A 25,563-nucleotide genomic window follows, 5' to 3' on the forward strand; every position below is an offset into this window, starting at 1 on the left:
TGTCCATTGCGGCCCATTGCTGCCCATTGCTACCCATCTGTTGTTATCCCACTGCAAAAACGTATTAGCCTAGTTACCGCGCTGCAAGCAGTGCATAATGGTGATAGCGTCACCGGGGAGCCAGCGAGCACCACCCACTGTGGAAACAGTAGCCAGGGAAGAGCATGAAGGCGAGGATCAGCCACTAGCTGAGCCACCAATTCGGGAACAGGAAGGGGCCATTCCACAGAGTTGAGAAGGAGGTTCCTGGTCCACTGTGTGGGACATTCTTCCTCTGTCTCGCTTTCTCTCTCTCTGTCTCCCCCACCCTCTTCACCTCCAGGTTCTCCCTCGATTGGTCATGGGGACCAGACCAAATAAGAAACAGGCTCAAACCTACTTTTGAGCAATGCTAAGGCAACCTCTTTCTTCTATTATACTGCAGCTGTTTTGTTTTACAGTAAGCAGCAGTCTTAGCAAATTGCAAAGCCATACCTATGCTATTGTGGCCCCTCAGAAACTCCAGTCTTTTCGAACCAACCTGGACATTTGAACATCTGCATACTCATTTCACATCTAATAGTCAAATGAATCAGTTGAGCAATCCCAATGCAGCAAGTAAGTTAGAATATTAAATAGATCAAGTGTAAGAAATGGGGTCTCTGTTGGCAGAGGTATACACCATTGTCCAAATAGGGACCATAATCTTAGTCAGGGTAAGTCACACACAATCCAAATGATCCTGTGCCCACACTCTGGTAGCTTGGCACTGGTCAGCCAGGCTTAACTTAGAATACAATGTGTAAAGTATTTGTGAAATAAATCATACAGTAACACAGTGAAAACACAGCAAAAATACACCACACAGGTGAGAAAAATATTATATTTATCTAGTTAAACTAAGATCAAAATGATAACGATCTAATAAGCACAAGTTGAGATATCACTTTTGCAAGATTACAAAGAGTCTTAAATCTTAGAAATCAAGTTGTCTCTTGTTTACACAAAGTACCTGGTTTGCGTAAAAAATAACATGCACAAAGACTGCAGAGGAGGAGATGCATGGATAAATAGGGTGTGCATCGGATTTTCCGACACAGCACTGACAATGCGTTGTTTCTTTCCACGCTGCAAGGGGCTTTGCATAATTTTTCAGCGCGTAGTCTTGGTTCCTCACTGCGATGCTAGGATCTTTTTGACACCTAGGGACGATGCAGAGAAATCCCGGACATGCGTGAAGATGTCACATGCATTGGATCAATCCAGTATGGTGATGCATTGAATTTTCTGTTGCACGGCAGGCGCTGCATCGATTTTCTACTCGGAGAATTGGCAGGGTCATTCTGGTTTAGCTGTGTGTCAATCCAGTAGGGCTGTGCATCAAATTCCCGGTTGCAAGGCAGGCGCTGCATCGAATCTTCACTCGGGAAGTCAGGCTGCGTCGTTCTGGCTCAGCTGTGCAGTGATTTCTCGGTAGCAAAACACCTGTGCATCGTTTCTGGCAGGCTGTGCGTGAATTTTTCAGTGCACAAGGAGTTTTCAGAAGAGATGACATTTTTTGGCCCTGAGACTTCAGAAAATAGAAGGCAAGCTCAACCCAAGCCCTTGGAGAGCACTTCTCAGCAAAGTCAGAGGGCAGAAGGGCAGCAAGGCAACAGCAGCGCAGCAGTTCTTCTCAGCAAAGCAGTCCAGATGAGTCCTTTGGGCAGCCAGGCAGTTCCTCTTGGCAGGTTGCAGGTTCATGCCCAGAAGTGTCTGAGTTGGTGGGGTCAGAGATCCAGATTATGGGGGTCATTCCAACCCTGGAGGTCGGGGTTAAAGCGGCGGCCAACCCGCAAACAGGCAGGCGGCCCAAAAAATTGAATTCTGACCCTGGCGGGAACCGCCATCACAGACCGCCACTTTAACACTCCGAACGCCACTGCGGGACAAACAAACAGCGCAGCGGTCACCGCCAACAGACAGGCGGCAGACAATGTGCCGCCCACCCTATCACAACTCACCAATCCGCCACCTTTTCCGGGGTGGGAGCCCCGCCGATAAAAACACGGCGGAAACAGACTACGAATGGGAAAACGCTCACCCTACACACTCCACGAGGAATCTGGACAGCATGGAACCAGAACTACACATCCTACCAGCAATTGTCTACCTGCTCCTCTACCAGGAGCACGAACGCCGGCGCAGAAGACAACGGTGAGTACTGCACCTACGACACAGGGGAGGGGGGAGGAGAAAAGAATACGGGCACAAACATACGCGACACACCCCCCCCCACCCAACTACCTACACACCAATGCAGAGCAACAACTCAGAGTGACACCCCCCAAACCCCCCGGAAGAATGCAAAGACAAAATAATATGTTATTGGAATTCAAATATATTGTAAGGCTAAGTAAATAAGTAAGTCGAACATCCCATAACTATACACACATATGTAAATTGTCCCGTCAAAATTGGCTTTCTGTCATTGTACGTGGGCCAATGGTCCTCAACACATGGGCAAAGCCCACACATGAGACCCGAATCCATTGGAGAGAACACTGCAGGGGCATCAGATAGGAAAACTACAGGCCCCTCAGGGGGAAGGGAAGTGGGGGCATCTCAGCCACATGAGTCCACGACACCAGATCCACGAGGGGCTTCCATGGCCACTGTTCAATCCTGGGGAGTGCAAAGCCACAGTCTCTCAAGTCCCTACAGTGGGTGGCTTGCCCACTGTGCCATCCTGGGGAGTGCAAAGCCACAGTCTCACAAGTCCCTACAGTGGGTGGCTTGCCCACTGTGCCATCCTGGGGAGTGCAAAGCCACAGTCTCACAAGTCCCTACAGTGGGTGGCTTGCCCACTGTGCCATCCTGGGGAGTGCAAAGCCACAGTCTCACAAGTCCCTACAGTGGGTGGCTTGCCCAATGTGCCATCCTGGGGAGTGCAAAGCCACAGTCTCTCAAGTGGATGACAGACTCCAGAGGTACTGGAGGAGTCTTGGTGCCCAGAGTGTATCGTGCAGCCCTGTCCGACACTGATCTGGGCCTGCCCCTTCTGCCAATGTGTCAGCGGTGCTTGAGTTGAAGGGCCCACCGGAGCGGTGCATAGACGGCGGTGCCCAGCGGAGCGGGGCTTGAGTTGAAGGGCCCAGCGGAGCGGTGCTTGAGTTGAAGGGCCCAGCGGAGCGGTGCTTGAGAGGAAGGGCCCAGCGGAGCGGTGCAGAGACGGCAGTGCCCAGCGGAGCGGTGCTTGAGTTGAAGGGCCCAGCGGAGCGGTGCAGAGACGGCGGTGCCCTGTTCAGCGGTGCTTGTCTTGAAGGGCCCTGTTCAGCGGTGCTTGTCTTGAAGGGCCCTGTTCAGCGGTTCTTGAGACGGCGGTGCCCTGTTCAGCGGTGCTTGTCTTGAAGGGCCCTGTTCAGCGGTTCTTGAGACGGCGGTGCCCTGTTCAGCGGTGCCTGTCTTGAAGGGCCCTGTTCAGCGGTTCTTGAGACGGCGGTGCCCTGTTCAGCGGTGCCTGTCTTGAAGGGCCCTGTTCAGCGGTTCTTGAGACGGCGGTGCCCTGTTCAGCGGTGCCTGTCTTGACGGGCCCTGTTCAGCGGTTCTTGAGACGGCGGTGCCCTGTTCAGCGTGCCTGTCTTGAAGGGCCCTGTTCAGCGGTTCTTGAGACGGCGGTGCCCTGTTCAGCGGTGCCTGTCTTGAAGGGCCCTGTTCAGCGGTTCTTGAGACGGCGGTGCCCTGTTCAGCGGTGCCTGTCTTGAAGGGCCCTGTTCAGCGGTTCTTGAGACGGCAGTGCCCTGTTCAGCGGTGCCTGTCTTGAAGGGCCCTGTTCAGCGGTTCTTCACATGTGACTCCATGGCACCAGATCCGGCCAATATATGGTGTTCACTCACCATCCGACTTTTTTCCCAGGGGGTGGGCTGGCTGTCCCTTTGCTGCTGGCCGATGTAGCTGCCCTCGAAGGTGGTGGACTCCAATATCCCTGGACTATGGTCCTTTTACGAGATGGAGGGGGTGGGTCAGGTGATGGAAAGAGGTTAATTTTGGAGAGGAAAAACTTTTTAGGAGCAATGGGAAGGGTAGGTGCAGTGGGTATGGGAGTGGAGGAAGAGGATGTGGTTGTAGGAGAGTCAAGTGTGCTGTCTTTGGGTGCAGGTGCTTGTGACGGAGGCTGTCGTGAGGCGGATGGCTGTTGGGTGGGTGGCTGCCTGCGTTTGTGTGGTTTGGAAGAGGGGGTGACAGACACACTGGGAGAGGACACAGGGAACATGTAAATGGCAGTGGGGGTGGTGACTGCACGTGTGTGGAGTGTTCTGGTGGGTGTGCTGGTGATGGACGTAGTGGCTGATGAAGTGGTGCATGCAAGTGTGAGTGGAGACGTCACAGGGAGGGAGGAGGGAGACGAGGAGGAGGGGGACACAGAGGAGGAAGTGGCTGTTGGCATGTCTCCATGTGGATGTTGCTTGTGTGAATGCTTGTGGGATGTGTGGTGCTTATGTTTGGATGAGCTGACCTTGGGTGTTGAGGTGTGTGCAGGCTCGTCTGTAGGTGTGTCTGGGATAGGCAGAGGAACAGGGGAGTGGGAGTGGGTGGAGGGAGTTGGAGGAGGGAGGCAGGAGACAGGGACAATGGCTGCCGTCAGTGCTGAGGCCAGAGCGTTGAACGATCGCTGATGGGCAGCCTGATCCGAATGAATGCCCTCCAGGTATGCATTGCTCCGATGCACCTCCCTTTCCACCCCCTGGATGGCATTCAAAAGGGTAGACTACTCAACAATGAGCGTCCGGAGGAGGTCAATGACCTCCTCACTCAGGGCAGCAGGGGAACTGGGGCAGGGCCTGAGGTGCCTGGGGCGAAGGAGATGCCCGCCTTGGTGTGCGAGCGGGCACGGGGCGAACGCTGAGGGGCTGCTTGGAGGGCGGAGCTGGTGCGCTGGGTGGCGGCTGTACCTGTTGTTGCGGTGGGCACGGATGTTGCCGCCACCACAAGGGAGCTCCCTTCCGAGGACGTGTCGGTGTCGCTGATGTCTCCACGTGTCCCCGTTGTGGAGCCCCCCTCGCCCTCCGTCTCACTGGTGAAATCAGAGTCCGTTGCATGGCCCTCCGGGGCCATGTGAGATGCAGCTCCCTCGTGCTCCAATGCCACTTCTCCTCCGCCAGATGAAGCTAATGCACACATGAACAGGAAGAGCAGGCATAAAAAGGGGGGGGAGAAATAAAGACATGTTGAGTGCATGCATTGGCAACACAGTTGGCGGAGAGGACAGACACAGAAGCCCCCTGCACTACGCCGCGCACTTGGGGTACACTACTCAATCAGTGAGACTTGGCCTACAAGCCAATGGACGACATCTGCACACATAGGTGACACAAGGCCATGGACAGCTGTACTTGGCACCCTACAGAGGTGGAGGGCTGGGGCACAGGGCCATGCCTTACGGAGGGGACTAGCCTACAGAAATCGCCCTGGCCTAGGGATACCCACATCCCTCCTCCCCCACCCAGACACCTCCACTGCGCGCTAAGATAGCAGAATGTGCTTATACTCACCCCTTGTGTCTGCTGTGATGTCCTCACGCGCCCATCCAAATCTGGGTTGGCCACCGCCAGGATCCGAGACATCAGGGGGGTCAATTGACGAGTGGCACCCCTCCTACGTTGGGAGGCCATCCCCAGCAGAGCCTCTGCGGTCTTTCTGCTCCCGCGGCGGATGTCCTCCCACCTCTTGCGGCAGTGGGTGACCCGTCTGTTGTGGACCCCAAGGGTCCGGACGTCCTTGGCGATGGCACGCCAAATGTCGACTTTCTGATGGGCGCTGACCTATGTGACACGTACAGGGAGAGAAAATTAAATATCATCATTTTCTGCATGCTCGATGTGAGTGTCCCCCCATCCCCACCCTTGCCATGTGGCACATGCTCTCATCTGTCGTTTGATGCATGCCTCATACGCTCCCCTCCGCACCATCGTTCATTCACCCCACTCAACCCAGGCATTGCCCACAAAGCATGGTCCCAGTGTACTAACCTGTTGGTCTGGAGGACCGTAGAGTAGCACATACTGGGGGAGGACCCCATCCACGAGTTTCTCCAATTCTTCAGAAGTGAAGGCAGGGGCCCTTTCCCCAGTCGCAGCAGCAATTGTCTCTTCCAGACCGAGGTCACAGCAGCACTTGCAGTATAGATCCTCTCCTGTGGATGATCAGGTCTCGAGTGATTAAGCTGATAGAAAATGGCGGTCACGCCCGTGGCGGTGCGTACCGCGACTGCCGGCGCACTTCGTCATTGGCTCCTGAAACCCATAGGGTTCTATGTTAACCAATGCGGCTTTGCACCGCGGTCTTCGACCGCCTACCGCCACGGTGTGCCACGCCAGCGCATTGACCTCACATCCCATTGTCACACTTCACAGGTCAGGCAGCCGCCATTTCAAGGGCCCACATGGCTTAATGTCTACTGCGTCACACAGGCCTAGGCCTTGCATTGCCACTCATACAAGCCATTCAATGCATAGTGAATCGTGTACTGTGCAAGCTGTGGGAACGTACCTGCGTTTTACTTGACTCTGTGCTCCATGTTCCTTCCTAGGCACCGTCCGCTGGGACTTTGCGAGGAGATGGAGGAATGTTCCTGTGTACAGACCGCTGGTGGACCTGTCGACAATGGAAGAAAGACATGTCATACTGACATACAGACTTGACCGAGCCACTATACAGGAACTGTGTGCCCAGCTGGAGCCAGACCTGATGTCACCCATTCGCCAACCCACAGGGATTCCCCCTCTGGTGCAGGTTCTGTCAGTACTCCATTTTTTGGCAAGTGGATCATTCCAAACAACAGTGGCCATTTCATCAGGGATGTCTCAGCCTATGTTTTCTAAGGTTTTGTCCAGAGTGTTGTCTGCCCTGATGAAATACATGCGGAGCTACATTGTTTTCCCTGAGGTGGGCGATTTAGCTACAGTGAAGGGTGATTTCTATGCCCTTGGTCATATTCCCAACATCATTGGTGCCATTGATGGGACCCATGTGGCTTTGGTTCCCCCCAGTGAAAGTGAACAGGTGTACAGGAACAGAAAAAGTTATCATTCGATGAATGTCCAGGTGGTCTGTTTGGCTTCCCAGTACATCTCCCATGTAAATGCCAAGTTCCCTGGGTCAGTGCATGACGCGTACATCATGCGAAATAGCAGCATCCCTTATGTGATGGAACAGAAACAGAGACACCGTGTGTGGGTAATTGGTGACACTGGTTACCCCAACCTGTCGTGGCTACTGACCCCAGTGAGGAATCCCCGGACCAGGGCAGAGGAACGGTACAATGAGGCCCATGGGCGGACTAGGAGGGTGATCGAGGTGACCTTCGGCCTCCTGAAGGCCAGGTTTAGGTGCATGCATATGACAGGTGGATCCCTAATGTACTCACCGAAGAAGGTGTGCCAGATCATCGTGGCCTGCTGTATGCTTCACAACCTGGCTTTGTGACGCCAGGTGCCTTTCCTGCAGGAGGATGGTCCAGAGGGTGGTGTTGTGGCAGCTGTGGAGCCTCTGGAGAGTGAAGAGGAGGAAGACGACGGGGACGACACAGACAACAGGGACACAGTGATACAACAGTATTTTCAATAACACACAGGTACGAAAACCGCCATTTTACATGTACTTGCAGTCTCTTGCCTCTCTACTGTCTGAGTTTGCCCCCAGTTTATGTTAACTGAGTTGTGACTTTCCCTTCCGTTTTCAGAGATGTGGGCCCCACTGCGTGACCTCTGCTTTGTTTGCCCATGGACTACAGCTGTGTGACAGTGGTATGTTGTCATCACAATGTAGCTGAACATTTTGGCACCGTTATGTCTAATACATTTGTTCAAAATACAAGCAGACTCCAGATAATTTTAGTGCAATAAGTGATTTTATTTAAGTGCTAAATTTAGGGACATGCTTGAAAATCGGTGATGGGTGATGGTGGAGTAATGTCCATGGAGTCCAGATTTTCAGTCTCACAGGTGCATTGTCCATATGCCTGTGGATGGATGGAGCAGGGCCAGTTTAAGGTTGGACAGGGTGACAATGTGGTACAGTGGGATGACATCAGGGGGTATCCTTTGCTGGCGGGGGTCTTGGCATCCTACTCTGTCTTCTTCCGAGATCTCAGGCCCCGCTTGCGGGGTGGTTCTTCTTCTGCAGGAGGTGGGGTTCTGGTGGCCTGTTGTTGTGTGGGGGCCTCCTGTCCACTAGCGCCGGCGGAGGTGGTAGCCTGTTCTTGGCCCATGCTAGTGACAGGGGCCCTTTGTGGTGCCACATGGTCCCGCAATGTGGTGACAATCTGGTTAAGAGCCACGACGATGGTCCCCATTGCGGAACTAATGGTTCGGAGTTCTTCCCTGAACCCCATGTACTGTTCCTCCTGCAGTACCTGGATCTCCTGGAACCTGGCCAATACCGTAGCCATCGTCTCCTGGGAGTGGTGGTATGCTCCCATGATGGAGGAGAGGGCCTCGTGGAGAGTGGATTCCCTGGGCCTGTCCCCCCCCTGTCGCACAGCAGCCCTCCCAGTTCCCCTGTTTCCCTGGGCCTCTGTCCCCTGGACCGTGTGCCCACTACCACTGCCCCCAGGTCCCTGCTGTTGTTGGGGTGGTGGGTCAACCTGGGTGCCCTGTAGTGGTGGACACACCGCTGATTGACGTGTCCTGGAGACAGAGGCATGGGCCCGCTGGGTGGGAGCTGTGCTGGTGTTCCCAGAGGGGGGTAGGTCTGCTGTGGCCTGTGGCTGTGTGAGGGGTACCGACTGTCCCGAGGTCCCCGATGGGCCGGGCTGGTCATCTGGGTCCAGGGAGACAGAGCTGCTGTCATCACTGGGGGCCTCTTCTGGGGGTGGGATGGACATTTCTGGACCCTCCTGGGGCGGTGTGGTGGCGTTCGGGTCCTGTAGGGGTATAAGAGTATGGTTATTGCTTCTGTGTGTGCCATAGTGTGCAATGGGTGGGTGGGCGTGTACCCCAGTGCTGGCATTCCCGTGTGGGGGCTGTTATGACGGTGGCTTGTGGGGGAGATGGGTATGTGCAGTGGGCATGCTTTGGTGATGGGTGTCCATGCTTTGTGGACGCATGCAGGGCTAGGTGTTGGGATGGGTGGGTTGTGATGGTGAGCCATTTTCAAGGAGTTGGTGTGATGGGGTTGGGGGTGAGGGTGGGGGTATGATTTGGCATGCAGGTGGGGTGGGGGTAATGAAGTAGTGAATATTTGACTTACAAGAGTCCATTCCTCCAGCTACTCCTGCGAGGCCCTCAGGATGCAGGATGTGCAAGACTTGCTCCTCCCATGCTGTAAATTCTGGGGGAGTAGGTGGGGGTCCGCCGCCAGTCTTCTGCACAGCGATGTTGTGCCTTGATACCATGGAACGCACCTTCCCCCGTAGGTCGTTCCACCGCTTCCTGATATCGTCCCGATTTCGTGGATGCTGTCCCACAGCGTTGACCCTGTCCACTATTCTTTGCCATAGCTCCATCTTCCTGGCAATGGTGGTGTGCTGCACCTGTGTCCCGAAGAGCTGGGGCTCTACCCGAACTATTTCCTCCACCATGACCCTGAGTTCTGCGTCAGAAAACCTGGGGTGTCTTTGGGGTGCCATGGGGTGGTGTGGATGAGGTGTGGGGTGGTGTATGTGTTGTAGAGTGTGGTGAGTGTGGTGGTGTGTGGTGGTGTGTGGTGTTTTGTGCGTGGATATTGTGTGGGTGATGTTGGGATTTGCCTCTGTGTGATGGTGTACTCTATTCTGTCAATCAAAAAAGGTTACACATGGTTCCATATTGTACTGTGGGTTTCAATCGAGTGAAGAGCTCGGTCCCCAGGTAGGAACCGAAGCATCTCGAAGCAAGAGCCCTCACTCACCATCCTGTGACATGCTTCATCATAGGGCCCGCTCCTCGTCAGGCCGGCACTGCAATGCCTGACGGGCCCCGCGAGGGGGCTCTTTGCCGGAGTTCTTTTGAGAATCAAAAATAGCCGGTCAAGAATAATGAAGTGAAGGATTGGTATATGAAAAAACGGTTAAAAATGCCTAGAGGTAACAACTAATAATATTTAATGCTCGTGTCCATACCTCTGACAAGATTAAAAACCAAGAAAACGGGGAGTCAGTGGAATGATGACCACAAACCCCATTGAAATATAGGTAGGTATAATGATGTCTCTTAAAGAGAATTATAACATCTAAGAGACAGAGCACACAGGATCCCCACAGGGGATCCTGTGTGCTCTGTCTCTTAGATGTTATAATGAAGGCCAGAATTAAGGCCATAATTCTCTTTTTCATTGCAGTGCCGGCCTGACGAGGAGCGAGCCCTATGATGAAGCATGTCACCGGATGGTGAGTGAGGGCTCTTGCTTCGAGAAGCTTCGGTTCCTACCTGGGGACCGAGCTCTTCACTTGATTGAAACCCACAGTACAATATGGAACCATGTGTAACCTTTTTTGATTGACTGTCTATTGGGATACTTACACACGGGACCAGGAGTTTTCACTCCGAATATCCCACTTTTCTGCCCCTCTTTTTGTTTTTTCGAGTACTCTATTCTGTGCTGTCTCTCTCTGGCCTTCAGTCGCAATTGTGGTCGTAAGGGTTTGTGGGTGTTGTGGGTGTGTGTTTTATAGTTAATTGGGTGTGTGGGAGTGTTGTGTGTATGTGTCTCAGGTGTGTGTATTTCGAATTGTCCAATGTGGCTGTGTTTTGGAGCTGTATGTGTATTTTGAGCGCGGCGGTGTGTACCGCCAATGGAATACCGGGGTTGAAAGACCGCTGCGGGGATTTGTGGGTCGGAATGGCATGGGTGTATTTCTGTTGGCGTGACGGTGGAGGTTTGGTCATCGCCAGTTTTTCGCTGGCCGTTGGTGTGGCAGACTTTTGTTGATGTCGGGTTTTTGGCGGTTTGCCAGTTGCGGGTCAGAATGACTGTGGCGGTTTACCGCGACCGCTGCGGTGTTATGGCGGTCTTCTGACCGGCGGTAAGCGACTTTTGCCGCCGAGGTCAGAATGACCCCCTATATGTGCAAAAATGCCTTTGAAGTGGGGAAGACTTCAAAGAGTGGTTTCGAAGTGCACAAGTTCCACTTTCAGTCTAGTTCTGTCTGCCAGGGTCCCAGTAGGGGTTTGACAGTCCATTGTGTGAGGGCAGGCCACTAGCCTTTGAAATGTAAGTGTCAGGCCCTCCACTCTTCCAGCCCAGGAAGACCCTTTCAGCATGCAGATGAGTGCAGGTTTCACTGAGTGTCCTGTGTTTGTGGTTGTCTTGGTGAAATGTACAAGGAAGCTGTCAACCAGCCCAACCCAGACATTGGGCCTGATTCTAACTTTGGAGGACGGTGTTAAACCGTCCCAAAAGTGGCGGATATACCACCTACCGTATTACGAGTTCCATAGGATATAATGGACTCGTAATACGGTCGGTGGTATATCCGCCACTTTTGGGACGGTTTAACACCGTCCTCCAAAGTTAGAATCAGGCCCATTGATTGGAGACAGGGTGTAAGGCACAGATGGATTTTAAGTGCAGAGAAACGCTCACTTTCTGAAAGTGGCATTTCTAAAATAGTAATATAAAATCCAACCTCACCAATAAGCAGGATTTTCCATTACCATTCTGGACATACTAAATATGACCTGGTTACCCCTTTCTGGTCAGAATCTACCACTCAAACAGTATATGAGGGTAATCCTAATGCTATGTTATGAAAGGAGCAGGTCTCACAGTTGTGGGAAATTAATTTAGGAGTTTTCCATTATCAGGACATATAAAACACACATGTTCAGATCCTGCCTTTTACCTACATAGAACCCTGACCTATGGGTTACCCAGGCCCTATCTCAGGGGTGACTTATATGCTGAAAAGGGGAGTTTAGGACTTGGCAAGTACTTTTAAATGCCAAGTCGAAATGGCAGTGAAAATTCACACACAGGTCTTGCAATGGAATGTCCTGAGACATGGTTAAGGGGGTACGTATGTGGGTGGTACAACCAGTGCTGTAGGCCCACTAGTAGAATTCAATTTACAGGCCCAGGGCACATGTAGTACACGTTACTAGGGACTTACAAGTAAATCCAAATGCCAATTGGGAATGAACCAATGTTACCATGTTTAAGGGAGAGGGCATATACACTTTAGCACTGGTTAGCAGTGTTAAAGTGAGCAGAATCCTAAAACCATCAAAAACAGTGTCAGAAAAGTGGAGGGAGGCAGGCAAAAAGTTGGAGGATGACCACCCTAAGGATGTCAGGTCTCACATCAAGTATGTCAAGGAGGCTGTGGACTTCAGATCATTCTGAGCAATGATAGCAACCAAACTAAAAGCAGAGTTGACAACCCAGACATGGCCAGCAACTGCTATAAAAGAATCTGAGCCTCCCCAGAATTCTGGAAAAACTCAAAACCCACAATAGGCTGTGAGCTGCCCAAATATGACTAGGATCATATCCAAGACCTGCAACAAATGGAGAGAAAGGGAGAAACTAAATAAAAGAAACCATGCTAAGAAGGATACTGTAGCTCTCCTTAATATCCAGTCCATCAAGCCCATTTGTGCCTGCATTTCTACTCTGGAGGTTGAATCTGCACTGATACCATTGATACAAGGGCCAGACAATATTTCACCGATCTAAATTAAAGTCACCATTATTGCTAAACAAAATAACTGACTAGTATGTTAAAAGCAAGGAATATCAGTTGCATCACAGTGTCACTGTTCATACTAGTTATTTAATTCTGCAAAATCAGTTACTGAGCTCAGTTAATGCTGAACCTGTACCTCTACTAACCAAAGTGGCAGCAACTATAAATTCTGATAATATGCATCCAAACCCATGGCATGGCATGTCATGGGATACCTCTGTAAGCTAGTGACATATTCTGACATGTGGAATTAAACCTCATCCTGCCTGGCTAACATTTTAACAACTGTATTAAAACATAGGAAGACAAAAAAAACAAAATTTACCAACTGTTTTATGCAAGAAGTAGCACTCAAAGTTCCCTTGATGGGGGAAATGCTCCATGTTTTGTTAAACTATTTACTTCATGCACTAAAGATAACGTGACTAAGATAGATCATTATGTCTTACTAAAACTGGATGAAGAAGTATTAGGTTTGCTGGCTATTTGCCCTTATTTGACTAGTGCCTTCTCTGATCTAAATGCTCAACTAAATAGTACTTTGAAGGACATACCCCACCCATAAAGTTTCACTCCATAACCATGATCATCATGAGAAAATAGTAGCTGGTGCGCTAACTTGTCAGACATCAAAATTAGACAATCAAACTGTGGTCATGTTGGAAAAAGCATAAGTAAAGTGGCACCACATGTATCCAGGGCCTGTAAATGTAATGCTACTAGTGTGCCTTCAGCATGTTTAGTGCCATCCACTTAAGTAGCCCTTTAAAATATTTCTCAAGACTTTTATTTCAGCCTGAGTGCAGTTTCAAATTGCCTAGTGAACCTGGCAAAATTAATACTTTTCCAGGCCTAAACATCTCTTTTTTTAAAGCATATAAGTCACACAAAAAGAAGGCTGTGAACAGCCTATATGGCAGAGTGGATTGTATTCAAAAAGTTCGACATTTAAAAAGTTGTACTTTTAAGTTTTGCATGCCTGTTAGTGAAAAATTGTTAAATGCATTTTTTACTTTTGTGAGGCCTACCACTCCAATAGGATACCTTTGGTATACCTAAATACATTTATTACATGATAACGTTTGATGGAGATTATGTAGAAATCTCATGCTTGGTCTCAAAGGAATTGTAATTTAACTCCTATTTAATAGTGATGTCAGATTTTAAGTCCCAATTCTGAAAATGCCACTTTTAGAAAGTTAATATTTTCTTCTCCTCACCATTTGGTGCCTGAAATATGTGTCCTGGGTCAAATGACTGTGATGCGCATGTCAGTTGGCTTTTGTGCATTCCTGACAAATGGGGACTACAGGACTAGTTGTTGACATTATGGACCATCATGCCAAGATGTATGGGGTGGAGCTGTCCTTTGGCTCACTTATGTCACAGAGAATCTACCTCATCACACTCACAAAGAACTTCACACTAGTCTTTTGTCACACCAGACCTCTTGCAGCCTTGGCGGCAGTGAGGAAGAGGAAGGAACTTCCAGAACAATCGGTGAGGGAATTCTCTAAAAGTTTATTACTCTTCAAAGCTGGAACTATGCATGAAAATAGGACCCTAGACCCACTCCTGAGTTCACTCCTGGGCCTGTGGAGGACCCCCGAAAGACCACCTTGTACTTCAGAGGACTGTCCTCCTGTTTGAACCATCCTTTGTACTTCGGGGGACTGCCCTGCTACTTAAAGCCTGCCTTGCTGCTTGATCCCAGGACTACCGAAGTGACCCTATGGGCTACTTGACTGCCTTCCTGTTTGGCGCTTTAAGGACCTAAAAAGCTCCAAAAAGCATGAACCCACACCTGGGCCCTGCCTAAAGTAAGTCCTGCCCTCAAAGTGGTGCCCACCCAGTCTTGTGTCCCTGGCAGTAGTGCTAAAGGTGCCCAAAAAGCCAACCAAACTGGTGACCTATCTTCTCACCAATCCCCACAAGGTGCATTGCTGGTCTGCCTGACTTAATGGTAGCTGCTGCTAAGTTCTCCTCTTCAGAAGGGTATCTGGCCTCCTGAATACCTCATCGGCTACAGCCTGCAGCGTTATGTCTCTGGAATTTTTTTGATTTATAAAAAAGAGACTAAGGGCCTCATTACGACTTCGGCAGTCCTTTAATAGGACCATTGAAGCTGCTGCAGGCAAAAGACTGCTAGTACTGGAGGTCTTTTGCCCGCCATATTAGCCGGCAGCAATGTTGTGAAATGTTGGGTGAGACAGCATCTGTCGGGCATTTCACTGCCCGCAATTTCAGCAGTGAAATGCGCCATGGGGCTGTGCATGGGGCCCCCGCACTGCCCATGCCAAATGCATGGGCAGTGAAGGGGCCCCCAGGGGTCCTCCAATGCCCCCATTCTGCCTGCCTTTTGATATCGGTGTTTACTGCCGTGGAAAGGCTGGTGGATGGGGACTTGTCCTTGGCGGCTGCAGCCTGGCACTGTCGGTAGTTGGACCGTAGTGGCTCCGCCACGGTCATAATGGGGTAATCGGACCGGTCTTAAGCAAATGGAGGGGGGATCCCTGCAGTCCCTCTCCCTGGGCCAATTTAGTTTGAATCAATTGCCCTGGGGAGATGGCAGTGCCTTGAGGGTGTGGGGGAGCATGCCTTCCCCCACATTTAATTGAATGTTAGCCCTGGGAGGTGCTGGTCTCAGAGCTCAGGGGTCCACAGGTCCGCCCTTACTAAAATCAAGCAATTTTGTCCCAGGAAGTGGTGGTCCTGAGGCACTGTGGGGGGAGGGGGCATGCAGCCCCCCATATATTTGAGTGTTAACCCTGGGAAGATGGTGGTCCCTATGGCTCCAGGGAGATCCAGAGGACTCCCCCTTCTATAATCAGGCAAATGTGCTCTGGGGAGGTAGTGGTTCTCTAGGGCATGAATAATCCCTAAGAGGGGGGTCCTGTGTGCCCCCCTCCTTTATTATTTATATGCCCTCAGTACCTGACCCACAAGGTGGCTTTATTAAAACAAGCTCGGGAGACCAAACCCTGGCCCATTTTTTAATCTATTTTGCTGGGACTCAGTTGAGTCCTAAGGTGGCTGCCAACAGAGCTCTGCAACAGATCAGGACGATTTGTGAAGCCTTCACACCTCTATATACAATTTTGGGTTTCCTTTAGTTTCTCTCAAGCTACAGAACAGATTTCCACCAAATTACAAAAAGCGTAATCAGTGTACTGAAAGCTACTTTTCTGCCAAATTTGGTGTAGTTTTGTCCAGTCGTTCTTGCTGTAGTTGAGTTTTGAGGGTAATTCACTTTTTTGACCCCCCATTTTTCTTGGCCCCCACTTGACAGATTGCCCTGAAACATCCCATGCACAACAGTAATCACTGGCATACTTCTTTTTGGAAAATTCAATGAAGGTTGGTGAAACTGTGCCAAAAATAAAGGCAAGATAAAAAATGCTTTTTCAATGAAAACATAGCCCCAATGCTTCTAACTATAACTACCTGCTGGCAACCACCTGTAGGAAACATATTAGTTATATATATATATATATATATATGTATATGACAGAAAAGATGCAGCTGACATTTTGTTTGTTGCATTGGATCAGGGGTGGGAAAGAAGAGTGTAAAAACACATGAGGGGTCAGGATAGAGGTGACCCCATAGGACAGGGTTAGTGGGAAAACAATTGCTCAATTATTTATTTTTCATTTGATCAACGAATCCACAGGTGGATCCATGGATCCATGGATCCGCAGACCGAGTCAGAGAAAAATTGAAAAAAAAGCACCCATTGCGTCAAACCGAAGGCCGTGGCCAGCTTGTGTTTGGGGGCATGGAGGAGGGTTGGTCGCCGGGCCTGGCCATAGGCTTTTCAAAGCAGCTCCCTGCTTGTGGGAGCAATACCAGCAGGATGCAGACAGCTGGCTAAGACCACGGGATCTTGAGGCTCCGCCCGTGGTCCTGTCACTCTCTCTCGCTTCCATCCTCTAATGGGATGAGCGATTGTCATTGCAATGGTCTCTCCATGCAATGACTTCAAAGAGTAAGACTAGCAAGATGATTGATACGAATGTTATTCTTAAATTTGCATGCAGAGCGGAACAGAGTCGCTTCTGGACTAATGGTAAAGGTCTTGTGCTGTCACTCATTATCCTGAAGGTTGAAATCCTAGTTTCACTTGGTAGTTTGATTGTTTATTGACTAGTGTATTGACTAGTGTTTTAACTGTTAAACATTCCTAGTGATGGAACAATTATGTTTCTTTCCAATCACATGAGTGAGTTTAATGTCATAGGTATGTCTGGAAACAACACGGCTAGAAGGCACCAGTGGTGTAATGGTAAAGTTCACAGACCTTCACCCTAAAAATTGAGTGGTCTGCTCTGGGTGTCTCTGTGGTTTTTTCCCTTCTTTAATTCAATTTAAACTTCAAAAGTTAAAGGTTCTTACTGAAAGATGATCTCACTCATTTTAGATGACAAATACACTTTTCTTTTTAATTTTCTTAAATATCTCATTCTAGGCTTATCATTCATCAAAGCATGAATTGCTGTCTCTGTCTAAATCTCTGAATTACTCTCTCTCAGGGTTGGTTGGTTGGGGGGGTTGGCCGCAGGCCCAGCGATCAACCCCATGGGATATGGCCAGAGCCGGCTGCTCGCAAAAATGAAAGGCAGAGTCAAAGAAATCCTGTCAGCTGCTCACGGGCAACCGCTCTTTGAGAGACGCTCAGAATAGGAAGCGTCGGTTGAATGAGTGTGGCAGGTATTTATAGCCTGACCACACCCAAACATAATTAGGAACAAAGGGGGCTAGGATTTGAAGTTCCCCCTGATTTCCTGATGCTTCCATGACGGCAATGCTTAATGCTTTTCACTGTTCTATAACAATGATACCACCAATGGCCTAATTTGTTTAATGAATGACTTTTACCACATACAATGTATTGTTTCATGGCAATGGTGGCTATATCTTTAGAACAGTTGCGCCCACGCGCTATCACGGTCCTGACAGTACACCCCCTCCCCGGACGTGGGTGCGGACTTGGTTTATTGGGGTAACGGAGATTAAATTGATGTATTAATCGTGGAGCATGAATTTGTGAAGCAGGTTCCCAAGAGTCCTCCTCTGAACCATAACCTTTCCAAGATATTAAGTACCACAAAGAGTTACCACGAAATCGAGAATCTCGAATGGCTTTTACTTCATATTCCCATTGATCTTGGACAAGGATTGGTGGTGGACCTGTTCTATTCTTGGTAATGGCAGGTTTAAGTAAAGAGGTGTGAAAAACAGGATGAATTCGCAAAGATGGGGGTAATTTCATTTTGTATGTCACTGGGTTGAGGCGTTTGAGAATTTCGTATGGCCCAATGAATTTTGGATGAAATGCATTTTTGTCTTTAAAATTTAGATTTTTTTGTAGATAACCAGACCATGGCCCTCATTCTGACCTTGGCGGGCGGCGGAGGCCGCCCGCCAAAGTCCCGCCGTCAGGTTACCGTTCCGCGGTCGAAAGACCGCGGCGGTAATTCTGACTTTCCCGCTGGGCTGGCGGGCGGTCTCCTTCAGACCGCCAGCCAGCCCAGCGGGAAAGAGGCTTCCACGATGAAGCCGGCTCGGAATCGAGCCGGCGGAGTGGAAGCTGTGCGACGGGTGCAGTTGCACCCGTCGCGTATTTCACTGTCTGCGCAGCAGACAGTGAAATACATTTAGGGGCCCTCTTGCGGGGGCCCCTGCAATGCCCATGCCAGTGGCATGGGCACTGCAGGGGCCCCCAGGGGCCCCGCGACCCCCCCTACCGCCATCCGGATCTCGGCGGTCCGACCGCCGGGATCTGGATGGCGGTAGGGGGGGTCAGAATCCCCGCGGCGGTGCAGCAAGCTGCGCCGCCGCGGAGGATTCAATGGGGCCGCGGTACACTGGCGGGACCCCGCCAGTGGTGCCGGTCCGACCGCGGCTTTACCGCCGCGGTCGGAATCCCCATTGAAGCACCGCCGGCTTGTCGGCGGTGCTCCCGCGGTCCTCCGCCCTGGCGGTCAAAGACCGCCAGGGTCAGAATGAGGGCCCATATCTTTTACCTTATATTCGGGACCGGGTTGATGTTTCTTATCATACTGTTGTTTGTATTTTATTTTGGCTTGTTGAAGATTTTGTTGAAGTTGTAAGTGAATCTTTTTTAAATGGGATAACATTCCTTGTACTGTAGGCATCACTTCTGTAGAACTTGGGAAAACAACTGGTAGAATACGAGGATGTTGACCATAAAGACCATAGAATGGAGTGTTTTTTGTTGAAGAATGGCAAGAATTATTGTAGGCTAATTCTGCAAGAAGCGAAGGCCAAGAAGAAGGATCTTCTTCTGCGTAACAGCGCAGATATTGTTTTAATGTTTGATTTAATCTTTCAGTCTGACCGTCAGTTTGTGGATGATAACTTGTAGATAGATTAGACTCAATATGTAACGCCTGACACCATTTCTGCCAGAAATGTGCCGAAAACTGCGAGTCTCTGTCAGATAGTATAATCTTTGGGAGACCATGGAGCCGCACAATATTTTGTAGAATAAGATTGACTAGGACACTTGATGTTGGGAGTCCTTTGCACGCGATAAAATGTGCATATTTAGTCAAACTGTCTATGACTACTAATACTGTGTTTACATGTTTGACTTCGGGGAGACCTGTGATGAAGTCCATTGAAATATGTTCCCATGGGGAATTAGGAGTTGGTAAAGGTATTAATGATCCCTTAGGTTTCACATGAGAACTTTTACAATGAGCACAAATTTCACATGATTCTATCATTTGTTTAATATCCTTAATTAAAGTGGGCCACCAAAAATATCTTTTCAGAAGTTCAAGCGTTTTTTGGGGTCCAGGATGACCTGCTACTGGATGAGTATGTAACCATTGAAAAGCTGTGCGTTCTAACTCCTTTGTGGGTAAAAAGATTGTTGACTTATAAAAGGGTAGACCTTGTCGTATTGAATAGTCAGTGCCTTTTTCTAACCAGATTGACCATTCTGTACTGTTGAAATGTGCACGAATGGAGTCCAGAAATTCGTCAGCAACTTTTAAACATATCACTTTAGAGGGATCGATGATTGACATTGGTTGAGGTTTTTCATGTACTAAAGCTGAGTCTTGTCTGGTTAAAGCATCAGCCTTTCTGTTATCACTACCTGGTCTGAAGGTAACAACAAAGTCAAATTCAGCGAAAAATAACATCCATCGCAATTGTCTAGGGGTCAATACTCGAGCTGAACTCATGAATTGTAGATTCCTATGATCAGTATAGACTGTGATTCGATGGATTGTTCCAGATAAATAATGTCTCCATTCCTTGAATGCTGCACGTATTGCCAATAATTCTTTTTCTGCAATAGTATAATTTTGTTCTGCTGTGTTAAGTTTTTTAGACATGTAAGCTACAGGATGTAATTGTCCTGTAGTAGGGTGTCTTTGTGAAAGAATGGCCCCAATTGCCACATCAGAAGCATCTGCTTCCACTATAAACGTATCTGAATTCCGTGGATGGGCAAGAATAGGGGCCGTGGTAAAAGCTTGCTTTAACATCTGGAAGGCTTCTTCCGTTTGTGATGTCCAAAGAAAAGGGGTATTTTTTCGAAGTAATTTTGTAATGGGGGCTACCTTCTGGGAAAAATGGTCAATAAAACGCCGATAAAAATTGGCGAACCCCAAAAAACACTGAACATCTCGGACAGATTAAGGTGTGGGCCAATCCATGACAGCTTGAATCTTTCGGTCGGTCATTTGCATTCCTTTAGGTGTTAAAGTAACACCCAAAAATTCTACTTCTTCCGTATGAAACTCACATTTACTGAGTTTACAGTAGAGATGATGTTTTCGCAAAGTTTCTAGTACCTTCCGTACGTGTTCTTCATGGTCTTCTTTTGCACTGGAATAGATTAAAATGTAATCTATGTAAACAATGACAAATAGATCTAAATATTCTCTTAAGACGTCATTGAGAAAATATTGAAATGCAGCAGGAGCATTGCAAAGACCAAAGGGCATAACTTGATATTCAAATAAGCCATAGCGAGTTTTGAATGCTGTTTTCCATTTGTCCCCTTCTCGTATGCGGACCAAATGATAAGCCCCTCGGAGGTCAAGTTTAGTATATACTACAGCATCCTTGACTTGGTCCAATAGTACGGGAATTAAGGGCAAAGGATATTTATTTTTTATAGTAATCTTGTTCAAAGCCCTATAATCAATACACAGTCTTAAATCTCCATTAGCTTTGGTAACAAAGAACAGAGGAGAAGCTGCTGGAGAACGTGAGGGTGTAATTAAATTGTTCATTAAACATTGATCAAGGTATTCCCGTAAATATTGATTTTCTTTTTCAGAAAGAGCATAAATCCTACAATTAGGGATCGCAGATCCTGGCACCAAGTCTATTTGGCAATCATACGGTCGATTGGGTGGTAATGTACCAGCTGCTTGTTCACTAAAAACATCTGCAAATGTGGCATATCGAGGTGGTAAAGCTATTATTTTTTCTGCTGCAGTAGCAATCTGTTGAATACAAGGTTTAGTAGAAAAACAAACTCTTGAACAATGAGATGATGAGAATGTTACAGTGTTTTTTTTCAAATCTATAAAAGGATTATGTAATCTTAGCCAAGGCATACCCAAAATAAAGCGATATTGTGGGGCTTTGATCACATCAAACTGAATTTGTTCAAAATGATGCTTACCATTGGAATTGCAACACCTCATTTGAATTGAAGAAGTATGAGTAGTGATTGGACCTCCTGAGAGTTTACTGCCATCCACAGCTTGTACACATTCAGGTATTATCTTCTTTTGACATGCAAGAAGTAAACGATTTGCAGTTCGAAAGTCCACAAAATTTCCAGTGGCTCCTGAATCTATTAATGCAAAAGTTTCTTGCCATTTATCCATAATCAAAAACTGTATTGAAATACGGAAATGTCTATTCTGTTGATTTGAAAGAGAATCTACGGAAGGGATTGTAAGAATACCCAAGGGATTCCCTTCTCTATCTCTTGGGTTCCTTAGTTTTCCTTAATATTTTCTATAGAGGCGACTTGACTCTTAATATTAGTAAAAGAATCAGCTTTGTTTTTAGGTTTTGCCAAACAATCTCTTACGAAATGCCCTTTCTTTCCACAATATAAACACAAACCTCGACGTCGTCTTTGTTCTTTTTCTTCTTTCGTCAATGGTTGACGAATTGTTCCAATTTCCATTGGTTCTCTAGCAGTGTCTGAGGAGATAGAGGAAGTAACAGGACGATATTTGTCTTGACGCCAAGTACTGCGATCTGGTCTTTTCTTATCTCCCTTTCTTTCAGAAAGTCTATGATCAAGTCTTAAAGTTAGATTTATTAAGTCTGTACATGTTTTAGGTTGAGGATCGATTTGCGCTAATACATCTTTTAATTCTTCCTTAAGCCCTTAATAAAAAATTGCAGCTCTCTTTTCTTCGGGCCATGCTGTTTCAACCACTAAACGATTAAATTGAGAGAGATAAGAAATAAGGTCCTTGTTTCCTTGTCTTAGCTCCAATAATTCCTTATCAGCAGACATAGTAACTGCTCGTCGATCAAACACTTTTTCAAATTCGTCCACAAATCGACGCCAATTGTACAGTAACGGACTATCTTGTCGCACTAGGGGAACTGCCCAATTAGCTGCATCTCCGGACAAGTATGCAATCAAAAAGGCAATCCTAGACTGTGGATCTGGGAATGCGGCTGGACGACAAGTGAAATGTAGCTCCACTTGAGTAAGGAATATTTGAACTTTGTTAACATCTCCAGAAAACCTTTCAGGAGCAGCCAATGGTATCTGTGTAGGGACATTCACAGATACATTAGTGGGAGACGGAGGTAAACGTGGTAGAGATGTTCCTCCAGGACCATCCACCTTAGCTTGTATTTGAGTGACTTTATTAACTAAGGCTGCAGTGTCATTCCTAGAATCCTGTAGATCTTTTTGTAATTGTGTTAATGCCTGCATTACTGTATCTAAAGTAGTCATCTCGTCAGCTATCGTGCAGATCAAGAGAAGAGAAAACTCGTGGGCTTCCTATTCTGTCAGGAGGTCCAAGTTCTCGGGATCTACACGATGCTGAAAATGGGTTCCACTTCCAGGCAACACCAAAGTCAGATGCTGCAATAGCGCTGAACTTTCGAGTGGCCCAGCCGGGGGAAGGTTAATCGGGAGGGAACAGCAAGGAGGGAGATCTGAAAAGGAATGGGTTAATGTGAAATAGACAAAAATACATTAACTAGAAAGTTTCACTAACTATCAATGATCTCGCTAATTCCTATGAATGACATTCAACAAAGAACTATCTTATCTAAGAATGTATTTTTTTAAATTAAAGTCTGCACCACACTTTATGTCAAAATCTAGAAAAAACATTTAAATTAATTGTTCCACCAAATATCTTGCTCCATAGACCTGAAGCACAACACTAAAGATTCCTCAATAATTCTCATTCAGGAGAAACACAAATATTTGTCTTTTTCTTTCTGCAGACAAGGTTTATCCAAACACAATGTCACTTTCTAAAAAATGTAAACATTCTTTCAAAGTGAAACATTTACTAGCGTGTAGCTTCCCGTCAAAGAAAATGCTCCCAAAGAATATTGTTGAATTAGAATCCACAGAGAAATCAATATCCAAAGGACACACTGTTACGAGGCTACATTTGCGTAGCATTTCATTAAAGCAACTGAACTTTGAGTTCACAAAAAGGGCAAGTATGCTTAAAGGGAAATCCCTCACGCCGCGAGCCGGCCGCTCGCTAAGTAAACAAATATATTTCCAGTAAATGTACTCAGCTATTTTCATCGAATCCTAAAAGGAAATTCCTTACCGCCGTGAGCCGGCCGCTCGCTAATTAAACAAATGTATTTCCGGTAAATGTTCTCAGCTATTTGCATCGAATCCTAAAAGGAAATTCCTCACCGCCGCGATCCGGCCGCTCGCAAAAATGAAAGGCAGAGTCAAAGAAATCCTGTCAGCTGCTCACGGGCAACCGCTCTTCGAGAGACGCTCAGAATAGGAAGCGTCGGTTGAACGAGTGTGGCAGGTATTTATAGCCTGACCACACCCAAACATAATTAGGAACAAAGGGGGCTGGGATTTGAAGTTCCCCCTGATTTCCTGATGCTTCCATGACGGCAATGCTTAATGCTTTTCACTGTTCTATAACAATGATACCACCAATGGCCTAATTTGTTTAATGAATGACTTTTACCACATACAATGTATTGTTTCATGGCAATGGTGGCTATATCTTTAGAACAGTTGCGCCCACGCGCTATCACGGTCCTGACACCCTGCAGGACCCCTACCCATCATCACCGCACAGGAGGGTCCACACATGTCCACACCACTAACAGAAGAGGCTAACAGTGATGACAGCAGCTCTGTCCAACTGGATCTAGACGACCAGCCCGGTCCATCTGGGACCTCGGGACAGTCGGTTCCCCTCACCACATGGCTTCCCCCCTCTGAAAACACAAGCACAGCACCTACCTAGCGGGCCCATACCTCTGTCCCCAGGACACGTCAATCAGCAGTATGTCCATCACTACAGGGAACCCAGGCTAACCCACCACCCCAACAACAACAGGGACCTGGGGGCAGGGGTAGTGGGCACACCGTTCAGGGGACAGAGGCCCAGGAACACAGGGGAACTGGGAGGGCTGCTGTGCAACAGAGGGAGGACAGGCCCAGGGAACCCACTCTCCACGAGGCCCTCTCCAACATCATGGTACCATACCATCATTCCCAGGAGACGATGGCAATGGTACTGGCCAAGTTTCAGGAGACCCAGCTGCTGCAGGAGGAACAGTATTTGGGCTTCAGGGAGGAACTCAGATCCATCAATTCCACCCTGGGCACCGTCGTAGGGGTGCTGAAGGAAGTCCTCAACACCAGGATGGACACTGTGGCACAACAAGGGGCCCCTGACACTAGCCTGGACGATGAGCTGCCCACCACCTCTGCCGGCACTAGTGGACAGGAGGCACCGCCACAGGACCACCACACCAGCACCCCACCCCCTGCAGATGGAGAACCACCCCGCAAACGGTCCCTGAGATCCAGGACAAAGACAGAGAACGATGCCAAGACACCGCCAAGAAATGAGACTGCCCTTAATGTCATCCTTTTGTCCCACCATGTCACCCTGTCCATCCTCAAACTGCCCCAGCTCCACTTCCTATGCCCCTTTGGACAATGCACCTGTGATACAAATAAACTGGACTCTGCCATGGACATTCCTCCACCATCACCCCTCCCCATTTTACAGCACCCTTCAATATTGAGCACTTAAATAAACACACTTGAAGCACAAAACAATCTGGAGTCTGTCTGTGATTTCAAAATAGTGTATTAGCAATTACAGTGACAAAATGCTCTTTCAATTGTAATGTCAACATACCTATGTCACACAGCTCTAGTCCATGAGGAAACAAAGGAGATGTCACACAGTGGGACCCACATCTGTGAAATCGTAAGGGAAAGTGAAAACTCAGTGACCATACACTGGGTGAAAAGGACAGACAGTAGAGAGGTAGTAGTGTTAAATTACATGTAGTAGGCAGGTTTGTCTTCTTACCTGTGTCTCACTGGAAGTATTGCAGGATAACCGAGTTCCTGTTGTCGATGTCCTCTTCTTCTGCTTCCTCGTCTTCACTGTCCACAGGCTCCACAGCTGCCACAACACCTCCATCTGGACCATACTCCTGCAGAAAAGGCACCTGTTGTCGCAAAGCTAAGTTGTGAAGAATACAGCAGGCCACGATGATCTGGCATACCTTCTTTGGTGAGTAGAATAGGGAACCACCTGTCATATGGAGGCACCTGAACCTGCCCTTCAGGAGGCCGAAGGTCCTCTCTATAATCCTCCTAGTTCACCAATGGGCCTCATTGTAGCGCTCCTCTGCCCTTGTCCTGGGATTCCTCACTGGGGTCAGTAGCC

The sequence above is a fragment of the Pleurodeles waltl genome, chromosome 4_2, assembly GCF_031143425.1.
Source record: "Pleurodeles waltl isolate 20211129_DDA chromosome 4_2, aPleWal1.hap1.20221129, whole genome shotgun sequence".
Taxonomy (NCBI): Eukaryota; Metazoa; Chordata; class Amphibia; order Caudata; family Salamandridae; genus Pleurodeles; species Pleurodeles waltl.